General features: G+C 47.3%; 1 pseudogene; it reads left to right on the top strand.

Moving 5' to 3' along the window:
• Window positions 1–16,436, top strand: part of LOC135573138 (tudor domain-containing protein 3-like) — a 71,701-nt pseudogene extending 55,265 nt beyond the window's left edge.
• Window positions 16,437–23,354: the final 6,918 nt, after the last annotated feature.

Below are 23,354 nucleotides of genomic sequence, written 5' to 3'. Positions count from 1 at the left end.
ATATTGTATGGTGTTATAGTCTCTGGTGTTATAGTGTATGGTGCTATAGTCTCTGGTGTTATAGTCTCTAGTGTTATAGTCTCTGGTGTTATAGTCTCTGGTGTTATAGTCTCTAGTGTTATAGTCTCTGGTGTTATAGTCTCTGGTGTTATAGTCTCTGGTGTTATAGTCTCTAGTGTTATAGTCTCTGGTGTTATAATGTCTGGTGTTATAGTCTCTGGTGTTATAGTCTCTGGTGTTATAGTCTCTGGTGTTATAGTCTCTGGTGTTATAGTCTCTGGTGTTATAGTCTCTAGTCCTGTCTCTGGTGTTATAGTCTCTGGTTCTGTAGTCCTGTCTCTGGTGGTATAGTGTATGGTGCTATAGTCTCTGGTGTTATAGTCTCTGGTGTTATAGTCTCTGGTGTTATAGTCTCTGGTGTTATAATCTCTGGTGTTATAGTCTCTGGTGTTATAGTCTCTAGTGTTATAGTCTCTAGTCCTGTCTCTGGTGTTATAGTCTCTGGTTCTGTAGTCCTGTCTCTGGTGGTATAGTGTATGGTGCTATAGTCTCTGGTGTTATAGTCTCTGGTGTTATAGTCTCTGGTGTTATATTGTATGGTGTTATAGTCTCTGGTGTTATAGTCTCTGGTGTTATAGTCTCTAGTGTTATAGTCTCTAGTCCTGTCTCTGGTGTTATAGTCTCTGGTTCTGTAGTCCTGTCTCTGGTGTTATAGTCTCTGGTTCTGTAGTCCTGTCTCTGGTGGTATAGTGTATGGTGCTATAGTCTCTGGTGTTATAGTCTCTGGTGTTATAGTCTCTGGTGTTATATTGTATGGTGTAATAGTCTCTGGTGCTGTAGTCTCTGGTGTTATAGTCTCTGGTTCTGTAGTCCTGTCTCTGGTGCTGTAGTCTCTGGTGCTGTAGTCCTGTCTCTGGTGCTGTAGTCTCTGGTTCTGTAGTCCTGTCTCTGGTGCTGTAGTCTCTGGTTCTGTAGCCCTGTCTCTGGTGCTGTAGTCCTGTCTCTGGTGCTGTAGTCTCTGGTTCTGTAGTCCTGTCTCTGGTGCTGTAGTCTCTGGTGCTAGTCATGTCTCTGGTGCTGTAGTCTCTGGTGCTGTAGTCTCTGGAGCTGTAGTCCTGTCTGGTCTGGTCCTGCCTGTAGTCTCTGTCTCTGGTGCTGTAGTCCTGTCTCTGGTGCTGTAGTCTCTGGTGCTGGAGCCCTGTCTCTGGTGCTGTAGTCTCTGGTGATGTAGTCTCTGGTGCTGTAGTCTCTGGTGCTGTAGTCCTGTCTCTGGTGCTGTAGTCTCTGGTGCTGTAGTCTCTGGTGTTGTAGTCTCTGGTGCTGTAGTCTCTGGTGCTGTAGTCTCTGGTGTTATAGTCTCTGGTGTTATAGTCTCTGGTGTTATAGTCTCTGGTGTTATAGTCTCTGGTGCTGTAGTCCTGTCTCTGGTGCTGTAGTCTCTGGTGCTGTAGTCTCTGGTGTTATAGTCTCTGGTGCTGTAGTCTCTGGTGTTATAGTCTCTGGTGCTGTAGTCTCTGGTGCTGTAGTCCTGTCTCTGGTGCTGTAGTCCTGTCTCTGGTGCTGTAGTCTCTGGTGCTGTAGTCCTGTCTCTGGTGCTGTAGTCTCTGGTGTTATAGTTTCTGGTGCTGTAGTCCTGTCTCTGGTGCTGTAGTCTCTGGTGCTGTAGTCCTGTCTCTGGTGCTGTAGTCCCTGGTGCTGTAGTCCTGTCTCTGGTGCTGTAGCCCTGTCTCTAGTGCTGTAGTCTCTGGTTCTGTAGTCCTGTCTCTGGTGCTGTAGTCTCTGGTTCTGTAGCCCTGTCTCTGGTGCTGTAGTCCTGTCTCTGGTGCTGTAGTCTCTGGTGCTGTAGTCCTGTCTCTGGTGCTGTAGTCTCTGGTTCTGTAGTCCTGTCTCTGGTGCTGTAGTCTCTGGTGCTGTAGTCTCTGGTGCTGTAGTCTCTGGTGCTGTAGTCCTGTCTCTGGTGCTGTAGTCTCTGGTGCTGTAGTCCTGTCTCTGGTGCTGTAGTCCTGTCTCTGGTGCCGTAGTCCTGTCTCTGGTGCTGTAGTCCTGTCTCTGGTGCTGTAGTCTCTGGTGCTGTAGTCTCTGGTGCTGTAGTCCTGTCTCTGGTGCTGGAGCCCTGTCTCTGGTGCTGTAGTCTCTGGTGCTGTAGTCTCTGGTGATGTAGTATCTGGTGCTGTAGTCTCTGGTGATGTAGTCTCTGGTGCTGTAGTCTCTGGTGCTGTAGTCTCTGGTGCTGTAGTCTCTGGTGTTATCGTCTCTGGTGCTGTAGTCCCTGGTGCTGTAGTCCTGTCTCTGGTGCTGTAGTCTCTGGTGCTGTAGTCCTGTCTCTGGTGCTGTAGTCTCTGGTGCTGTAGTCTCTGGTGCTGTAGTCTCTGGTGTTATAGTCTCTAGTGTTATAGTCTCTGGTGTTATAGTCTCTGGTGTTATAGTCTCTGGTGTTATAGTCTCTAGTGTTATAGTCTCTGGTGTTATAGTCTCTGGTGTTATAGTCTCTGGTGTTATAGTCTCTGGTGTTATAGTCTCTGGTGTTATAGTCTCTAGTCCTGTCTCTGGTGTTATAGTCTCTGGTGTTATAGTCTCTGGTGTTATAGTCTCTGGTGTTATAGTCTCTGGTGTTATAATCTCTGGTGTTATAGTCTCCAGTCCTGTCTCTGGTGTTGTAGTCTCTGGTGCTGTAGTCCTGTCTGGTGCTGTAGTCCTGTCTCTGGTGCTGTAGTCTCTGGTGCTGTAGTCTCTGGTGTTATAGTCTCTGGTGTTATAGTCTCTGGTGTTATAGTCTCTGGTGCTGTAGTCTCTGGTGCTGTAGTCCTGTCTCTGGTGCTGTAGTCCTGTCTCTGGTGCTGTAGTCTCTGGTGCTGTAGTCTCTGGTGCTGTAGTCCTGTCTCTGGTGCTGTAGTCTCTGGTGTTATAGTCTCTGGTGCTGTAGTCCTGTCTCTGGTGCTGTAGTCTCTGGTGCTGTAGTCTCTGGTGCTGTAGTCCTGTCTCTGGTGCTGTAGTCTCTGGTGCTGTAGTCTCTGGTGCTGTGTTCTCTGGTGCTGTAGTCTCTGGTGCTGTAGTCCTGTCTCTGGTGCTGTAGTCTCTGGTGCTGTAGTCTCTGGTGCCGTCGTCCTCTCCTCCTCACAGTGCGGAGCCAGGCCAGATGGTCTGTGTCTCTCTACAGAGGGTATTAATCTGTATAAAACAGTGCTGCCCGTTAGTTAAGTCTCTGACATCAGTGTGTCGGCATGGCGACAAACTGACATATGGTTCACCACAGAGGGGAAATGGACACAGTCAACAGAGAGGGATGGGTTTCATTTCCTGCCTTTCATGAGGGGAAGTTACCGTTTGATGTTTGGGCTCATTTCAAGCATTGAGACGTTGGAAACCAGAGTTTGGGATCATTTTTACTGAACTCTGGCAATGACTTTAGTTTCTGCCTTCTTTGTTTAAAACAAAAAGTATCTAATGACGTTTGTTTTTCGATTTGATTTGTTTCTCAGGTCTCCAATTAAAAGGCCGTATGTAGAACGTATTAAGCATGTCTGTGTGTGTACACGTTAGGGATGTGACCAATGGACAATGTTGCTTAACGTTTAATCTGCATTTTTTTACAAATAATTTTATGTTAAAACTATACAAAAAAAAACAGAAAATTCCACGTCAATTTACATAATAGAATAATGGTCCTATTAGTTCACGATGCTGAATAAATAATTCACGATGCAGAATCATTCATTCACGATGCTGAATAATGGTCCTAATAAGGACCTCTAGGGACAGACAGTGAAATCTCCCTCAGTCAGACAGTGTAGTTCTATCTCCCTCAGTCAGATAGTAAAATCTCCCTCAGTCAGACAGTGAAATCTCCCTCAGTCAGATAGTAAAATCTCCCTCAGTCAGACAGTGAAATCTCCCTCAGTCAGATAGTAAAATCTCCCTCAGTCAGACAGTGAAATCTCCCTCAGTCAGACAGTTCTATCTCCCTCAGTCAGACAGTTCTATCTCCCTCAGTCAGACAGTTCTATCTCCCTCGGTCAGACAGTTCTATCTCCCTCAGTCAGACAGTTATATCTCCCTCAGTCAGACAGTTCTATCTCCCTCAGTCAGACAGTTCTATCTCCCTCAGTCAGACAGTGGAGTTCTATCTCCCTCAGTCAGACAGTGGAGTTCTATCTCCCTCAGTCAGACAGTGGAGTTCTATCTCCCTCAGTCAGACAGTGAAATCTCCCTCAGTCAGACAGTGGAGTTCTATCTCCCTCAGTCAGACAGTGGAGTTCTATCTCCCTCAGTCAGACAGTGGAGTTCTATCTCCCTCAGTCAGACAGTGGAGTTCTATCTCCCTCAGTCAGACAGTGGAGTTCTATCTCCCTCAGTCAGACAGTGGAGTTCTATCTCCCTCAGTCAGACAGTGGAGTTCTATCTCCCTCAGTCAGACAGTGGAGTTCTATCTCCCTCAGTCAGACAGTGGAGTTCTATCTCCCTCAGTCAGACAGTGGAGTTCTATCTCCCTCAGTCAGACAGTGGAGTTCTATCTCCCTCAGTCAGACAGTGGAGTTCTATCTCCCTCAGTCAGACAGTGGAGTTCTATCTCCCTCAGTCAGACAGTGGAGTTCTATCTCCCTCAGTCAGACAGTGGAGTTCTATCTCCCTCAGTCAGACAGTGGAGTTCTATCTCCCTCAGTCAGACAGTGGAGTTCTATCTCCCTCAGTCAGACAGTGGAGTTCTATCTCCCTCAGTCAGACAGTGGAGTTCTATCTCCCTCAGTCAGACAGTGGAGTTCTATCTCCCTCAGTCAGACAGTGGAGTTCTATCTCCCTCAGTCAGACAGTGGAGTTCTATCTCCCTCAGTCAGACAGTGGAGTTCTATCTCCCTCAGTCAGACAGTGGAGTTCTATCTCCCTCAGTCAGACAGTGGAGTTCTATCTCCCTCAGTCAGACAGTGGAGTTCTATCTCCCTCAGTCAGACAGTGGAGTTCTATCTCCCTCAGTCAGACAGTGGAGTTCTATCTCCCTCAGTCAGACAGTGGAGTTCTATCTCCCTCAGTCAGACAGTGGAGTTCTATCTCCCTCAGTCAGACAGTGGAGTTCTATCTCCCTCAGTCAGACAGTGGAGTTCTATCTCCCTCAGTCAGACAGTGGAGTTCTATCTCCCTCAGACAGACAGTGGAGTTCTATCTCCCTCAGTCAGACAGTGGAGTTCTATCTCCCTCAGTCAGACAGTGGAGTTCTATCTCCCTCAGTCAGACAGTGGAGTTCTATCTCCCTCAGTCAGACAGTGGAGTTCTATCTCCCTCAGTCAGACAGTTCTATCTCCCTCAGTCAGACAGTGGAGTTCTATCTCCCTCAGTCAGACAGTGGAGTTCTATCTCCCTCAGTCAGACAGTGGAGTTCTATCTCCCTCAGTCAGACAGTGGAGTTCTATCTCCCTCAGTCAGACAGTGGAGTTCTATCTCCCTCAGTCAGACAGTGGAGTTCTATCTCCCTCAGTCAGACAGTGGAGTTCTATCTCCCTCAGTCAGACAGTGGAGTTCTATCTCCCTCAGTCAGACAGTGGAGTTCTATCTCCTCAGTCAGACAGTGGAGTTCTATCTCCCTCAGTCAGACAGTGGAGTTCTATCTCCCTCAGTCAGACAGTTCTATCTCCCTCAGTCAGACAGTGGAGTTCTATCTCCTCTATCTCCCTCAGTCAGACATTGGAGTTCTATCTCCCTCAGTCAGACAGTGGAGTTCTATCTCCCTCAGTCAGACAGTGAAGTTCTATCTCCCTCAGACAGACAGTGGAGTTCTATCTCCCTCAGACAGACAGTTCTATCTCCCTCAGTCAGACAGTGGAGTTCTATCTCCCTCAGTCAGACAGTGGAGTTCTATCTCCCTCAGTCAGACAGTGGAGTTCTATCTCCCTCAGTCAGACAGTGGAGTTCTATCTCCCTCAGACAGACAGTGGAGTTCTATCTCCCTCAGACAGACAGTGGAGTTCTATCTCCCTCAGTCAGACAGTGGAGTTCTATCTCCCTCAGTCAGACAGTGGAGTTCTATCTCCCTCAGTCAGACAGTGGAGTTCTATCTCCCTCAGTCAGACAGTGGAGTTCTATCTCCCTCAGTCAGACAGTGGAGTTCTATCTCCCTCAGACAGACAGTTCTATCTCCCTCAGTCAGACAGTGGAGTTCTATCTCCCTCAGTCAGACAGTGGAGTTCTATCTCCCTCAGTCAGACAGTGGAGTTCTATCTCCCTCAGTCAGACAGTGGAGTTCTATCTCCCTCAGTCAGACAGTTCTATCTCCCTCAGTCAGACAGTGGAGTTCTATCTCCCTCAGACAGACAGTGGAGTTCTATCTCCCTCAGTCAGACAGTGGAGTTCTATCTCCCTCAGTCAGACAGTGGAGTTCTATCTCCCTCAGTCAGACAGTTCTATCTCCCTCAGTCAGACAGTGGAGTTCTATCTCCTCTATCTCCCTCAGTCAGACATTGGAGTTCTATCTCCCTCAGTCAGACAGTGGAGTTCTATCTCCCTCAGTCAGACAGTGAAGTTCTATCTCCCTCAGTCAGACAGTGGAGTTCTATCTCCCTCAGTCAGACAGTGGAGTTCTATCTCCCTCAGTCAGACAGTGGAGTTCTATCTCCCTCAGTCAGACAGTGGAGTTCTATCTCCCTCAGTCAGACAGTGGAGTTCTATCTCCCTCAGTCAGACAGTGGAGTTCTATCTCCCTCAGTCAGACAGTTCTATCTCCCTCAGTCAGACAGTGGAGTTCTATCTCCCTCAGTCAGACAGTGGAGTTATATCTCCCTCAGTCAGACAGTGGAGTTCTATCTCCCTCAGTCAGACAGTGGAGTTCTATCTCCCTCAGACAGACAGTGGAGTTCTATCTCCCTCAGACAGACAGTTCTATCTCCCTCAGTCAGACAGTGGAGTTCTATCTCCCTCAGTCAGACAGTGGAGTTCTATCTCCCTCAGTCAGACAGTGGAGTTCTATCTCCCTCAGTCAGACAGTGGAGTTCTATCTCCCTCAGTCAGACAGTGGAGTTCTATCTCCCTCAGTCAGACAGTGGAGTGCTATCTCCCTCAGTCAGACAGTGGAGTGCTATCTCCCTCAGTCAGACAGTGTAGTTCTATCTCCCTCAGACAGACAGTGGAGTTCTATCTCCCTCAGTCAGACAGTGGAGTTCTATCTCCCCCAGTCAGACAGTGGAGTTCTATCTCCCTCAGTCAGACAGTGGAGTTCTATCTCCCTCAGACAGACAGTGGAGTTCTATCTCCCTCAGTCAGACAGTGGAGTTCTATCTCCCTCAGTCAGACAGTGGAGTTCTATCTCCCTCAGTCAGACAGTGGAGTTCTATCTCCCTCAGTCAGACAGTGGAGTTCTATCTCCCTCAGTCAGACAGTGGAGTTCTATCTCCCTCAGTCAGACAGTGGAGTTCTATCTCCCTCAGACAGTGGAGTTCTATCTCCCTCAGTCAGACAGTGGAGTTCTATCTCCCTCAGACAGACAGTGGAGTTCTATCTCCCTCAGACAGACAGTGGAGTTCTATCTCCCTCAGTCAGACAGTGGAGTTCTATCTCCCTCAGTCAGACAGTGGAGTTCTATCTCCCTCAGACAGACAGTGGAGTTCTATCTCCCTCAGACAGACAGTGGAGTTCTATCTCCCTCAGTGAGACAGTGGAGTTCTATCTCCCTCAGTCAGACAGTGGAGTGCTATCTCCCTCAGTCAGACAGTGGAGTGCTATCTGCCTCAGTCATATCCCCTTGAAAGCACCTCTGCTTCGGTATGTTTGTCTGTTTGTTCAGTGTACAACGACAGCTTTTTAAACGCCAAAACCAAACGTTCTCTGAAGAGTCGAGGCGCCCGCTGAACGGGTATTCTACTTGTCTGTGAAGGAAGGTCGCTTCTGAAGTGGGACTTAACGAGGCTTCCATCACGAGGCTTCCAGAACTGTCCATCAAATTAATCTTGAGCTGCCTGTGGGATAAACAATCGTACAGCCTGCCTGCCGCCTGCCGCCTGCTCACAGACCAATCTTTACATCTTGTTAAATACCATGACTTGCCCATTTCATTTATTTTATTTCACCTTTTATTTAACCACCAGGTTAGGCCAGTTGAGAACAAGTTCTCATTTACAACTACAACCCTGACCAAGATAAAGCAAAGCAGTTCGACACAAACAACAACATAGAGTTACACATGGAGTAAAACAAACGTACCGTCAATAACACAGAGTTACACATGGAGTAAAACAAACGTACCGTCAATAACACAATAGAAAACTCTGTTTATTCACTGTGTTCAAATGTAGTAAGGAGACATTTAGTAGACTGAAAATACATCTTCCTCTAGGAATCGCCTCCTGAGATTCAGTATTTTTTGAAAACGGAGACTGGATTAGTTGCCGTACTTCCGAGAACACAAACACTCACATCTTTTCATAGAGAGGTGGGAGGGGCACAGAGACAGACAGAACAGCTAGAGAGGTGGGAGGGGCACAGAGACAGACAGAACAGCTAGAGAGGTGGGAGGGGCACAGAAACAGACAGAACAGCTAGAGAGGTGGGAGGGGCACAGAGACAGACAGAACAGCTAGAGAGGTGGGAGGGGCACAGAGACAGACAGAACAGCTAGAGAGGTGGGAGGGGCACAGAGACAGACAGAACAGCTAGAGAGGTGGGAGGGGCACAGAAACAGACAGACAGACAGAACCGTGCACTAGGCCTATGTATCGGCAAATTGTGTATCCAATTTGGTTTAAATGTTTTAACGTTTAAACATTCACACCTGTGTGTGTGTGTGTGTGTGTGTGTGTTCTCTCTGGGTTTCTCCTCCAGAGCCAAAGAGCCAGTCCTCCCAGAGGCATCATGAGGGTAAGATGACGTTCCCTCCTAACAGCCAGTCCCAGGACAGGTACCCCCAACGCAGCGACAGCCGCAACGACAGGTCAGACGGCAGGAACGACTGGTCCAGGAACGACAGATCACGGAAGGAGAGAAACGAGAGGAACGACAGATCAGACTTCAGGAACGACAGGAACGACAGACCACCTCGTTTCCAGAGGGATAGTGACAAGGATTTCCCTAAACCTGGCCACGACCCCTCCATCGCCACATCCACCCCTTCCCCAGCCCCAGCTCCAGCAGGGAGCCGGCAGGGCCAGGAGAGAGCCCAGGACAGAGGCCAGGACAGAGGCCAGACACAGGAGAAGGCCCCTCCTGGAGGTGGAGGAGGGTCAGAGAGGTGGAGAGAGGCCCAGGACAGAGGACAGGAAAGGGGCCAGACACAGGAGAAGGCCCCTCCTGGAGGTGGAGGAGGGTCAGAGAGGTGGAGAGAGGCCCAGGACAGAGGACAGGAAAGGGGCCAGACACAGGAGAAGGCCCCTCCTGGAGGTGGAGGAGGGTCAGAGAGGTGGAGAGAGGCCCAGGACAGAGGACAGGAAAGGGGCCAGACACAGGAGAAGGCCCCTCCTGGAGGTGGAGGAGGGTCAGAGAGGTGGAGAGAGGCCCAGCATGAGAGACAAACAGCCAGGGAGGCCAGAGGACAGACATCAGTGTTCTGCCCTGCTGCTACGTACCCTGCCCCCGGCCAGCGGAACAGAGAACCCAGAGACGGAACCCAGGGGGATTCTTCTGGTTCTAGAACCTTCCAGCAGGGGATCAGAGTAGGTTCTAGTTCTGGTTCCGGAGGGTTCCAGAACCAAAGTCGGAGAGAGCAGCACTCGGTACCTGATCTGTCGTTTAATAAGAGAGGAGGAGGAGGAGGAGGGATGAAGCAGGACAACGGACCTGCACCAGCTGCCTCTAAACCAGGCCAGCACCAGACAGAGTCCAGTTCTAACTGTGTATCAGAACCTAAAGGGGTCCAGAGGTCTGACAGCGGAACAGACAACAGGTATGGATACTGGATTAGACTTGATTGGGAACGTCGTCTCATCAATCACATTTTTATTGATCACATACACACGGTTAGCAGATGTTATTGGTCACATACACACGGTTAGCAGATGTTATTGATCACATACACACGGTTAGCAGATGTTATTGGTCACATACACATGGTTAGCAGATGTTATTGATCACATGGTTAGCAGATGTTATTGGTCACATGGTTAGCAGATGTTATTGGTCACATACACATGGTTAGCAGATGTTATTGGTCACATGGTTAGCAGATGTTATTGATCACATACACATGGTTAGCAGATGTTATTGATCACATACACATGGTTAGCAGATGTTATTGATCACATACACACGGTTAGCAGATGTTATTGATCACATATACATGGTTAGCAGATGTTATTGATCACATACACATGGTTAGCAGATGTTATTGATCACATACACATGGTTAGCAGATGTTATTGTTCACATGGTTAGCAGATGTTATTGGTCACATACACATGGTTAGCAGATGTTATTGGTCACATACACATGGTTAGCAGATGTTATTGGTCACATACACATGGTTAGCAGATGTTATTGGTCACATACACATGGTTAGCAGATGTTATTGGTCACATACACATGGTTAGCAGATGTTATTGATCACATGGTTAGCAGATGTTATTGATCACATGGTTAGCAGATGTTATTGGTCACATGGTTAGCAGATGTTATTGATCACATGGTTAGCAGATGTTATTGGTCACATGGTTAGCAGATGTTATTGATCACATACACATGGTTAGCAGATGTTATTGATCACATGGTTAGCAGATGTTATTGGTCACATACACATGGTTAGCAGATGTTATTGATCACATGGTTAGCAGATGTTATTGATCACATACACATGGTTAGCAGATGTTATTGATCACATGGTTAGCAGATGTTATTGGTCACATGGTTAGCAGATGTTATTGGTCACATACACATGGTTAGCAGATGTTATTGATCACATGGTTAGCAGATGTTATTGATCACATACACATGGTTAGCAGATGTTATTGATCACATACACATGGTTAGCAGATGTTATTGGTCACACGGTTAGCAGATGTTATTGATCACATACACATGGTTAGCAGATGTTATTGATCACATGGTTAGCAGATGTTATTGGTCACATGGTTAGCAGATGTTATTGGTCACATACACATGGTTAGCAGATGTTATTGATCACATGGTTAGCAGATGTTATTGATCACATACACATGGTTAGCAGATGTTATTGATCACATACACATGGTTAGCAGATGTTATTGATCACATACACATGGCTAGCAGATGTTATTGATCACATACACATGGCTAGCAGATGTTATTAGTCACATACACATGGTTAGCAGATGTTAATGCGAGTGTAGCGAAATGCTTGTGCTTCTAGTTCTGACACTGCAGTAATAACCAACAAGTAATCTAACCTAACAATTCCACAACTACTACCTTATACACACAAGTGTAAACGGATAAAGAATATGTACATAAAGATATATCAGTGAGTGATGGTACAGAACGGCATAGGCAAGATGCAGTAGATGGTATCGAGTACAGTATATACAAATGAGATGAGTAATGTAGGTTATGTAAACATTATATAAAGTGGCATTGTTTAAAAGTGGCTAGTGATACATGTATTACATAAAGATGCAGTAGATGATATAGAGTAGGATTATATACATATGAGATGAGTAATGTAGGGTATGTAAACATTATATTAAGTGGCATTGTTTGTATGGATACTTGATTAGACTTGACTATGAATGTCGTCTCGTTGTCAATGTCATCCGTGTTTTTGAATACAACGTGCGAGAGTTGACTGTTTTCTAATGTGTGTGCAGTGCCAATGAAGAAAGGTGCATTCTGGGATGTGCAGTAACGTTGTGTTGTATTGTAGAGCTGAGCCCAACAGCAGACGGAGAGGAGGAGGGGGGAAGTCCCACAGGGAAAGGCCCAACTCTGACAACTTTGACCGTTACCGGGACAACGGACCGTCGAACTCGGGGCCACACCTCCAAAACGGTGACTCGTCAACGGAACACCGGACAGGGCCAATCAAACAACAGAACTACTCCTCTGGTCCCGCCCCCAGGGAGAGGGAGGAGCCACACAACAGGAACAGCACTAACCCCGCCCATAACAACTCCAACACTGCCCCTAAGAAGAGAACAGGGCAGGTCAAAGGGCAGAGGTCAGACCAGAGGTCAGACCAGGGGCAGGTTGGGACCATGGAGCCTGCAGTGGCTCAAGGCCTGGGGAACTTGAAACCAGGAGACCAGGTTCTAGCGCTCTACTGGGAAGACAACAAGGTACAACTATATTAACACTGGAGTCATGGTTAGATAGATGGGAGTCATGGTTAGATAGATGGGAGTCATGGTTAGATAGATGGGAGTCATGGTTAGGTAGATGGGAGTCATGGTTAGATAGATGGGAGTCATGGTTAGGTAGATGGGAGTCATGGTTAGATAGATGGGAGTCATGGTTAGGTAGATGGGAGTCATGGTTAGGTAGATGGGAGTCATGGTTAGGTAGATGGGAGTCATGGTTAGGTAGATGGGAGTCATGGTTAGGTAGATGGGAGTCATGGTTAGGTAGATGGGAGTCATGGTTAGGTAGATGGGAGTCATGGTTAGGTAGATGGGAGTCATGGTTAGGTAGATGGGAGTCATGGTTAGGTAGATGGGAGTCATGGTTAGGTAGATGGGAGTCATGGTTAGGTAGATGGGAGTCATGGTTAGATAGATGGGAGTCATGGTTAGATAGATGGGAGTCATGGTTAGGTAGATGGGAGTCATGGTTAGGATAGATGGGAGTCATGGTTGGTTGGGAGTCATGGTTAGGTAGATGGGAGTCATGGTTAGATAGATGGGAGTCATGGTTAGATAGATGGGAGTCATGGTTAGATAGATGGGAGTCATGGTTAGATAGATGGGAGTCATGGTTAGGTAGATGGGAGTCATGGTTAGATAGATGGGAGTCATGGTTAGGTAGATGGGAGTCATGGTTGGTAGATAGTCATGGTTAGATAGATGGGAGTCATGGTTAGGTAGATGGGAGTCATGGTTAGATAGATGGGAGATAGATGGGAGTCATGGTTAGATAGATGGGAGTCATGGTTAGGTAGATGGGAGTCATGGTTAGATAGATGGGAGTCATGGTTAGATAGATGGGAGTCATGGTTAGATAGATGGGAGTCATGGTTAGGTAGATGGGAGTCATGGTTAGATAGATGGGAGTCATGGTTAGGTAGATGGGAGTCATGGTTAGATAGATGGGAGTCATGGTTAGGTAGATGGGAGTCATGGTTAGGTAGATGGGAGTCATGGTTAGGTAGATGGGAGTCATGGTTAGATAGATGGGAGTCATAGGTAGATTCATGGGTAGATGGGAGTCATGGGTAGATAGGTAGATGGGAGTCATGGTTAGGTAGATGGGAGTCATGGTTAGGTAGATGGGAGTCATGGTTAGATAGATGGGAGTCATGGTTAGGTAGAGATGGGAGTCATGGTTGGTTAGATAGATGGGAGTCATGGTTAGGTAGATGGGAGTCATGGTTAGGTAGATGGGAGTCATGGTTAGATAGATGGGAGATAGATGGGAGTCATGGTTAGGTAGATGGGAGTCATGGTTAGATAGATGGGAGTCATGGTTAGGTAGATGGGAGTCATGGTTAGATAGATGGGAGTCATGGTTAGATAGATGGGAGTCATGGTTAGATAGATGGGAGTCATGGTTAGATAGATGGGAGTCATGGTTAGGTAGATGGGAGTCATGGTTAGATAGATGGGAGTCATGTAGATGGGAGTCATTAGGTAGATGGGAGTCATGGTTAGATAGATGGGAGTCATGGTTAGATAGATGGGAGTCATGGTTAGATAGATGGGAGTCATGGTTAGGTAGATGGGAGTCATGGTTAGTAGATGGGAGTCATGGTTAGGTAGATGGGAGTCATGGTTAGGTAGATGGGAGTCATGGTTTAGATAGATGGGAGTCATGGTTAGGTAGATGGGAGTCATGGTTAGATGGGAGTCATGGTTAGGTAGATGGGAGTCATGGTTAGGTAGATGGGAGTCATGGTTAGGTAGATGGGAGTCATGGTTAGGTAGATGGGAGTCATGGTTAGGTAGATGGGAGTCATGGTTAGATAGATGGGAGATAGATGGGAGTCATGGTTAGATAGATGGGAGTCATGGTTAGGTAGATGGGAGTCATGGTTAGGTAGATGGGAGTCATGGTTAGATAGATGGGAGTCATGGTTAGGTAGATGGGAGTCATGGTTAGATAGATGGGAGTCATGGTTAGGTAGATGGGAGTCATGGTTAGATAGATGGGAGTCATGGTTAGGTAGATGGGAGTCATGGTTAGGTAGATGGGAGTCATGGTTAGGTAGATGGGAGTCATGGTTAGGTAGATGGGAGTCATGGTTAGGTAGATGGGAGTCATGGTTAGGTAGATGGGAGTCATGGTTAGGTAGATGGGAGTCATGGTTGGTTAGGGTTATAGATGGGAGTCATGGTTAGGTAGATGGGAGTCATGGTTAGATAGATGGGAGATAGATGGGAGTCATGGTTAGATAGATGGGAGTCATGGTTAGGTAGATGGGAGTCATGGTTAGATAGATGGGAGTCATGGTTAGATAGATGGGAGTCATGGTTAGATAGATGGGAGTCATGGTTAGATAGATGGGAGTCATGGTTAGATAGATGGGAGTCATGGTTAGATAGATGGGAGTCATGGTTAGGTAGATGGGAGTCATGGTTAGGTAGATGGGAGTCATGGTTAGGTAGATGGGAGTCATGGTTAGGTAGATGGGAGTCATGGTTAGGTAGATGGGAGTCATGGTTAGGTAGATGGGAGTCATGGTTAGATAGATGGGAGATAGATGGGAGTCATGGTTAGATAGATGGGAGTCATGGTTAGATAGATGGGAGTCATGGTTAGATAGATGGGAGTCATGGTTAGATAGATGGGAGTCATGGTTAGATAGATGGGAGTCATGGTTAGATAGATGGGAGTCATGGTTAGATAGATGGGAGTCATGGTTAGATAGATGGGAGTCATGGTTAGATAGATGGGAGTCATGGTTAGATAGATGGGAGTCATGGTTAGATAGATGGGAGATAGATGGGAGTCATGGTTAGATAGATGGGAGTCATGGTTAGATAGATGGGAGATGGGAGTCATGGTTAGATGACCTCTGGGAGTCACAGGTCCAGGATAGATGCTGTGTGTAATGACACCTCTGTGTTAGATAGAGGTCATAGATGCTGTGTGTAATGACACCTCTGTGTGTAGTTCTACAGGTCCAGGATAGATGCTGTGTGTAATGACACCTCTGTGTGTAGTTCTACAGGTCCAGAATAGATGCTGTGTGTAATGACACCTCTGTGTGTAGTTCTACAGGTCCAGGATAGATGCTGTGTGTAATGACACCTCTGTGTGTAGTTCTATAGGTCCACAGGATAGATGCTGTGTGTAATGACACCTCTGTGTGTAGTTCTACAGGTCCAGGATAGATGCTGTGTGTAATGACACCTCTGTGTGTAGTTCTACAGGTCCAGGATAGATGCTGTGTGTAATGACACCTCTGTGTGTAGTTCCACAGGTCCAGGATAGATGCTGTGTGTAATGACACCTCTGTGTGTAGTTCTACAGGTCCAGGATAGATGCTGTGTGTAATGACACCTCTGTGTGTAGTTCTACAGGTCCAGGATAGATGCTGTGTGTAATGACACCTCTGTGTGTAGTTCTATAGGTCCAGGATAGATACTGTGTGTAATGACACCTCTGTGTGTAGTTCTATAGGTCCAGGATAGATGCTGTTCATCCCTCTGGTCTCACGGCCGTCGTGGTCTTCACTGAGTATGGAAACTGTGAGGAGGTCCTTCTACACAACATCAGACCGGTCAGCACGGACTTCTGGGTAAGTATCTATGGACTACAGTTGCTCTGTAGTCAACTCACCTTTCCACACATCCTCTCTCCTCTCCAGCTTCTCAAACCGTATTGGAGGGAGGGAGGTAGGGGGGAAGGAGGGAAGAAAGGGGGGAAGGAGGGAGGGAGGGTGGCAGGGTAGCCTAGTGGTTAGAGTGGAGTGGCGGCAGGGTAGCCTAGTGGTTAGAGTGTTGGACTAGTAACCGAAAGGTTGCAAGTTCAAATCCCCGAGCTGACAAGGTACAAATCTGTCGTTCTGCCCCTGAACAGGCAGTTAACCCACTGTTCCTAGACCATTATTGAAAATAAGAATTTGTTCTTAACTGACTTGCCTAGTTAAATCAAGGTCAAATAAAAAAGAATAGAATCGTATTCAGTATGATTAAAATAAACAAACTGATGGTAGGTCTGTATGTGTGGTGGCAGAAGGAAGAGGAGGGGCTAGAGTACCGGCGTGGGGGAGACGGGCAGCCTAGGACCACCACGAGGACGCGGCCCACGGTCCAGTATTACCAGCCGCCCAGGGCCAGGGACTGACTGACCACATCATGACTGTTACGGTACGGACAGGTTACACCTGGACACTACATGACTGAGTTACAGTACAGACACAACACCTGGACACTACATGACTGAGTTACGGTACAGACACAACACCTGGACACTACATGACTGAGTTACGGTACAGACAGGTTACACCTGGACACTACATGACTGAGTTACGGTACAGACACAACACCTGGACACTACATGACTGAGTTACGGTACAGACAGGTTACACCTGGACACTACATGACTGAGTTACGGTACAGACACAACACCTGGACACTACATGACTGAGTTACGGTACAGACACAACACCTGGACACTACATGACTGAGTTACGGTACAGACAGGTTACACCTGGACACTACATGACTGAGTTACGGTACAGACACAACACCTGGACACTACATGACTGAGTTACGGTACAGACAGGTTACACCTGGACACTACATGACTGAGTTACGGTACAGACACAACACCTGGACACTACATGACTGAGTTACGGTACAGACACAACACCTGGACACTACATGACTGAGTTACAGTACAGACACAACACCTGGACACTACATGACTGAGTTACGGTACAGACAGGTTACACCTGGACACTACATGACTGAGTTACGGTACAGACACAACACCTGGACACTACATGACTGAGTTACAGTACAGACACAACACCTGGACACTACATGACTGAGTTACGGTACAGACACAACACCTGGACACTACATGACTGAGTTACAGTACAGACACAACACCTGGACACTACATGACTGAGTTACAGTACAGACACAACACCTGGACACTACATGACTGAGTTACAGTACAGACACAACACCTGGACACTACATGACTGAGTTACAGTACAGACACAACACCTGGACACTACATGACTGAGTTACAGTACAGACACAACACCTGGACACTACATGACTGAGTTACGGTACAGACACAACACCTGGACACTACATGACTGAGTTACGGTACAGACACAACACCTGGACACTACATGACTGAGTTACAGTACAGACACAACACCTGGACACTACATGACTGAGTTACGGTGGTACAGACACAACACCTGGACACTACATGACTGAGTTACAGTACAGACACAACACCTGGACACTACATGACTGAGTTACGGTACAGACAGGTTACACCTGGACACTACATGACTGAGTTACGGTACAGACACAACACCTGGACACTACATGACTGAGTTACAGTACAGACAGGTTACACCTGGACACTACATGACTGAGTTACAGTACAGACAGGTTACACCTGGACACTACATGACTGAGTTACGGTACAGACACAACACCTGGACACTACATGACTGAGTTACGGTACAGACACAACACCTGGACACTACATGACTGAGTTACAGTACAGACAGGTTACACCTGGACACTACATGACTGAGTTACGGTACAGACACAACACCTGGACACTACATGACTGAGTTACAGTACAGACACAACACCTGGACACTACATGACTGAGTTACAGTACAGACACAACACCTGGACACTACATGACTGAGTTACAGTACAGACACAACACCTGGACACTACATGACTGAGTTACAGTACAGACAGGTTACACCTGGACACTACATGACTGAGTTACGGTACAGACACAACACCTGGACACTACATGACTGAGTTACGGTACAGACAGGTTACACCTGGACACTACATGACTGAGTTACGGTACAGACACAACACCTGGACACTACATGACTGAGTTACAGTACAGACAGGTTACACCTGGACACTACATGACTGAGTTACAGTACAGACAGGTTACACCTGGACACTACATGACTGAGTTACAGTACAGACACAACACCTGGACACTACATGACTGAGTTACAGTACAGACACAACACCTGGACACTACATGACTGAGTTACAGTACAGACACAACACCTGGACACTACATGACTGAGTTACGGTACAGACACAACACCTGGACACTACATGACTGAGTTACAGTACAGACACAACACCTGGACACTACATGACTGAGTTACAGTACAGACACAACACCTGGACACTACATGACTGAGTTACGGTGGTACAGACACAACACCTGGACACTACATGACTGAGTTACAGTACAGACACAACACCTGGACACTACATGACTGAGTTACAGTACAGACAGGTTACACCTGGACACTACATGACTGAGTTACGGTACAGACACAACACCTGGACACTACATGACTGAGTTACAGTACAGACAGGTTACACCTGGACACTACATGACTGAGTTACAGTACAGACACAACACCTGGACACTACATGACTGAGTTACGGTACAGACAGGTTACACCTGGACACTACATGACTGAGTTACGGTACAGACACAACACCTGGACACTACATGACTGAGTTACGGTACAGACAGGTTACACCTGGACACTACATGACTGAGTTACGGTACAGACACAACACCTGGACACTACATGACTGAGTTACGGTACAGACAGGTTACACCTGGACACTACATGACTGAGTTACGGTACAGACAGGTTACACCTGGACACTACATGACTGAGTTACGGTACAGACACAACACCTGGACACTACATGACTGAGTTACAGTACAGACACAACACCTGGACACTACATGACTGAGTTACGGTGGTACAGACACAACACCTGGACACTACATGACTGAGTTACAGTACAGACACAACACCTGGACACTACATGACTGAGTTACGGTGGTACAGACACAACACCTGGACACTACATGACTGAGTTACAGTACAGACACAACACCTGGACACTACATGACTGAGTTACGGTACAGACACAACACCTGGACACTACATGACTGAGTTACGGTACAGACACAACACCTGGACACTACATGACTGAGTTACAGTACAGACACAACACCTGGACACTACATGACTGAGTTACAGTACAGACACAACACCTGGACACTACATGACTGAGTTACAGTACAGACACAACACCTGGACACTACATGACTGAGTTACAGTACAGACACAACACCTGGACACTACATGACTGAGTTACGGTACAGACACAACACCTGGACACTACATGACTGAGTTACGGTACAGACACAACACCTGGACACTACATGACTGAGTTACAGTACAGACACAACACCTGGACACTACATGACTGAGTTACGGTACAGACACAACACCTGGACACTACATGACTGAGTTACGGTACAGACACAACACCTGGACACTACATGACTGAGTTACAGTACAGACACAACACCTGGACACTACATGACTGAGTTACAGTACAGACACAACACCTGGACACTACATGACTGAGTTACAGTACAGACAGGTTACACCTGGACACTACATGACTGAGTTACGGTACAGACACAACACCTGGACACTACATGACTGAGTTACAGTACAGACAGGTTACACCTGGACACTACATGACTGAGTTACAGTACAGACACAACACCTGGACACTACATGACTGAGTTACAGTACAGACAGGTTACACCTGGACACTACATGACTGAGTTACAGTACAGACACAACACCTGGACACTACATGACTGAGTTACAGTACAGACACAACACCTGGACACTACATGACTGAGTTACAGTACAGACAGGTTACACCTGGACACTACATGACTGAGTTACGGTACAGACACAACACCTGGACACTACATGACTGAGTTACGGTACAGACACAACACCTGGACACTACATGACTGAGTTACGGTACAGACACAACACCTGGACACTACATGACTGAGTTACGGTACAGACACAACACCTGGACACTACATGACTGAGTTACGGTACAGACACAACACCTGGACACTACATGACTGAGTTACAGTACAGACACAACACCTGGACACTACATGACTGAGTTACAGTACAGACACAACACCTGGACACTACATGACTGAGTTACGGTACAGACACAACACCTGGACACTACATGACTGAGTTACGGTACAGACACAACACCTGGACACTACATGACTGAGTTACAGTACAGACACAACACCTGGACACTACATGACTGAGTTACAGTACAGACACAACACCTGGACACTACATGACTGAGTTACAGTACAGACACAACACCTGGACACTACATGACTGAGTTACAGTACAGACACAACACCTGGACACTACATGACTGAGTTACAGTACAGACACAACACCTGGACACTACATGACTGAGTTACGGTACAGACACAACACCTGGACACTACATGACTGAGTTACAGTACAGACACAACACCTGGACACTACATGACTGAGTTACGGTACAGACACAACACCTGGACACTACATGACTGAGTTACAGTACAGACACAACATGACTGAGTTACAGTACAGACACAACACCTGGACACTACATGACTGAGTTACAGTACAGACACAACACCTGGGCACTACATGACTGAGTTACGGTACAGACACAACACCTGGACACTACATGACTGAGTTACGGTACAGACACAACACCTGGACACTACATGACTGAGTTACAGTACAGACAGGTTACACCTGGACACTACATGACTGAGTTACAGTACAGACAGGTTACACCTGGACACTACATGACTGAGTTACGGTACAGACACAACACCTGGACACTACATGACTGAGTTACGGTACAGACACAACACCTGGACACTACATGACTGAGTTACGGTACAGACACAACACCTGGACACTACATGACTGAGTTACAGTACAGACAGGTTACACCTGGACACTACATGACTGAGTTACGGTACAGACAGGTTACACCTGGACACTACATGACTGAGTTACGGTACAGACACAACACCTGGACACTACAAGGGTTAGTCCTCACGGGTCCTGGTCTATGGGTTAGTCCTCACGGGTCCTGGTCTATGGGTTAGTCCTACGGGCCCTGGTCTATGGGTTAGTCCTACGGGTCCTGGTCTATGGGTTAGTCCTCACGGGTCCTGGTCTATGGGTTAGTCCTCACGGGTCCTGGTCTATGGGTTAGTCCTACGGGTCCTGGTCTATGGGTTAGTCCTACGGGTCCTGGTCTATGGGTTAGTCCTACGGGTCCTGGTCTATTGGTTAGTCCTACGGGTCCTGGCCTATGGGTCCTGGCCTATGGGTTAGTCCTACGGGTCCTGGTCTATGGGTTAGTCCTACGGGTCCTGGTCTATGGGTTAGTCCTACGGGTCCTGGTCTATGGGTTAGTCCTACGGGTCCTGGCCTATGGGTTAGTCCTACGGGTCCTGGTCTATGGGTTAGTCCTACGGGTCCTGGTCTATGGGTTAGTCCTACGGGTCCTGGTCTATGGGTTAGTCCTACGGGTCCTGGTCTATGGGTTAGTCCTACAGGTCCTACGGGTCCTGGTCTATGGGTTAGTCCTACGGGTCCTGGCCTATGGGTTAGTCCTACGGGTCCTGGTCTATGGGTTAGTCCTACGGGTCCTGGCCTATGGGTTAGTCCGGGTCCTGGTCGGGTCCTGGTCTATGGGGTCCTACGGGTCCTGGTCTATGGGTTAGTCCCACGGGTCCTGGTCTATGGGTTAGTCCTACGGGTCCTGGTCTATGGGTTAGTCCTACGGGTCCTGGCCTATGGGTTAGTCCTACGGGTCCTGGTCTATGGGTTAGTCCTACGGGTCCTGGTCTATGGGTTAGTCCTACGGGTCCTGGTCTATAGGTTAGTCCTACGGGTCCTGGTCTATGGGTTAGTCCACCCTCCCTCCATCCCTCCCTCCACACAGTTAGTCAGTAGCTAGCCTGAGGGGCCTTATCGTTAAGTAAACAGCCCCCAGAGGAGAGCAAACAGCAGCTGTTACCGTGGTTACCAGCGCTACGTCACGATAATATGATAGGTAAGGTTTGTGTGTTTTATTGACAGAAAGATGTTTAACTCCCCAAGGCTGGATTGATCTTGGTTCAAAGCAGTGTGAACTGAACACAGGGTTGATGGTGGTTTGATGAGGTGATCTGATGAACTGATCACAGGGTTGATGAGGTGATCTGATGAACTGATCAGAGGGTTGAGGTGATCTGATGAACTGATCACAGGGTTGATGAGGTGATCTGATGAACTGATCACAGGGTTGATGAGGTGATCTGATGAACTGAACACAGGGTTGATGGTGGTTTGATGAGGTGATCTGATGAACTGAACACAGGGTTGATGAGGTGATCTGATGAACTGATCACAGGGTTGATGAGGTGATCTGATGAACTGATCACAGGGTTGATGGTGGTTTGATGAGGTGATCTGATGAACTGATCACAGGGTTGATGAGGTGATCTGATGAACTGATCACAGGGTTGATGGTGGGTTGATGAGGTGATCTGATGAACTGATCACAGGGTTGATGATGGTTTGATGAGGTGATCTGATGAACTGATCACAGGGTTGATGGTGGTTTGATGAGGTGATCTGATGAACTGAACACAGGGTTGATGAGGTGATCTGATGAACTGAACACAGGGTTGATGGTGGTTTGATGAGGTGATCTGATGAACTGATCACAGGGTTGATGATGGTTTGATGAGGTGAACTGATGAACTGAACACAGGGTTGATGAGGTGATCTGATGAACTGATCACAGGGTTGATGAGGTGATCTGATGAACTGATCACAGGGTTGATGAGGTGATCTGATGAACTGATCACAGGGTTGATGGTGGTTTGATGAGGTGAACTGATGAACTGATCACAGGGTTGATGAGGTGATCTGATGAACTGATCACAGGGTTGATGAGGTGATCTGATGAACTGATCACAGGGTTGATGGTGGTTTGATGAGGTGATCTGATGAACTGATCACAGGGTTGATGGTGGTTTGATGAGGTGATCTGATGAACTGATCACAGGGTTGATGGTGGTTTGATGAGGTGAACTGATGAACTGATCACAGGGTTGATGGTGGTTTGATGAGGTCTTCCTGATGAAGTCTGATCAGG

The sequence above is a fragment of the Oncorhynchus nerka genome, linkage group LG2 (assembly GCF_034236695.1).
Source record: "Oncorhynchus nerka isolate Pitt River linkage group LG2, Oner_Uvic_2.0, whole genome shotgun sequence".
Lineage (NCBI taxonomy): Eukaryota > Metazoa > Chordata > Actinopteri > Salmoniformes > Salmonidae > Oncorhynchus > Oncorhynchus nerka.
Note: the sequence above shows the minus strand (reverse complement) of the source record. Positions and strands in the feature narration are given on the sequence as shown.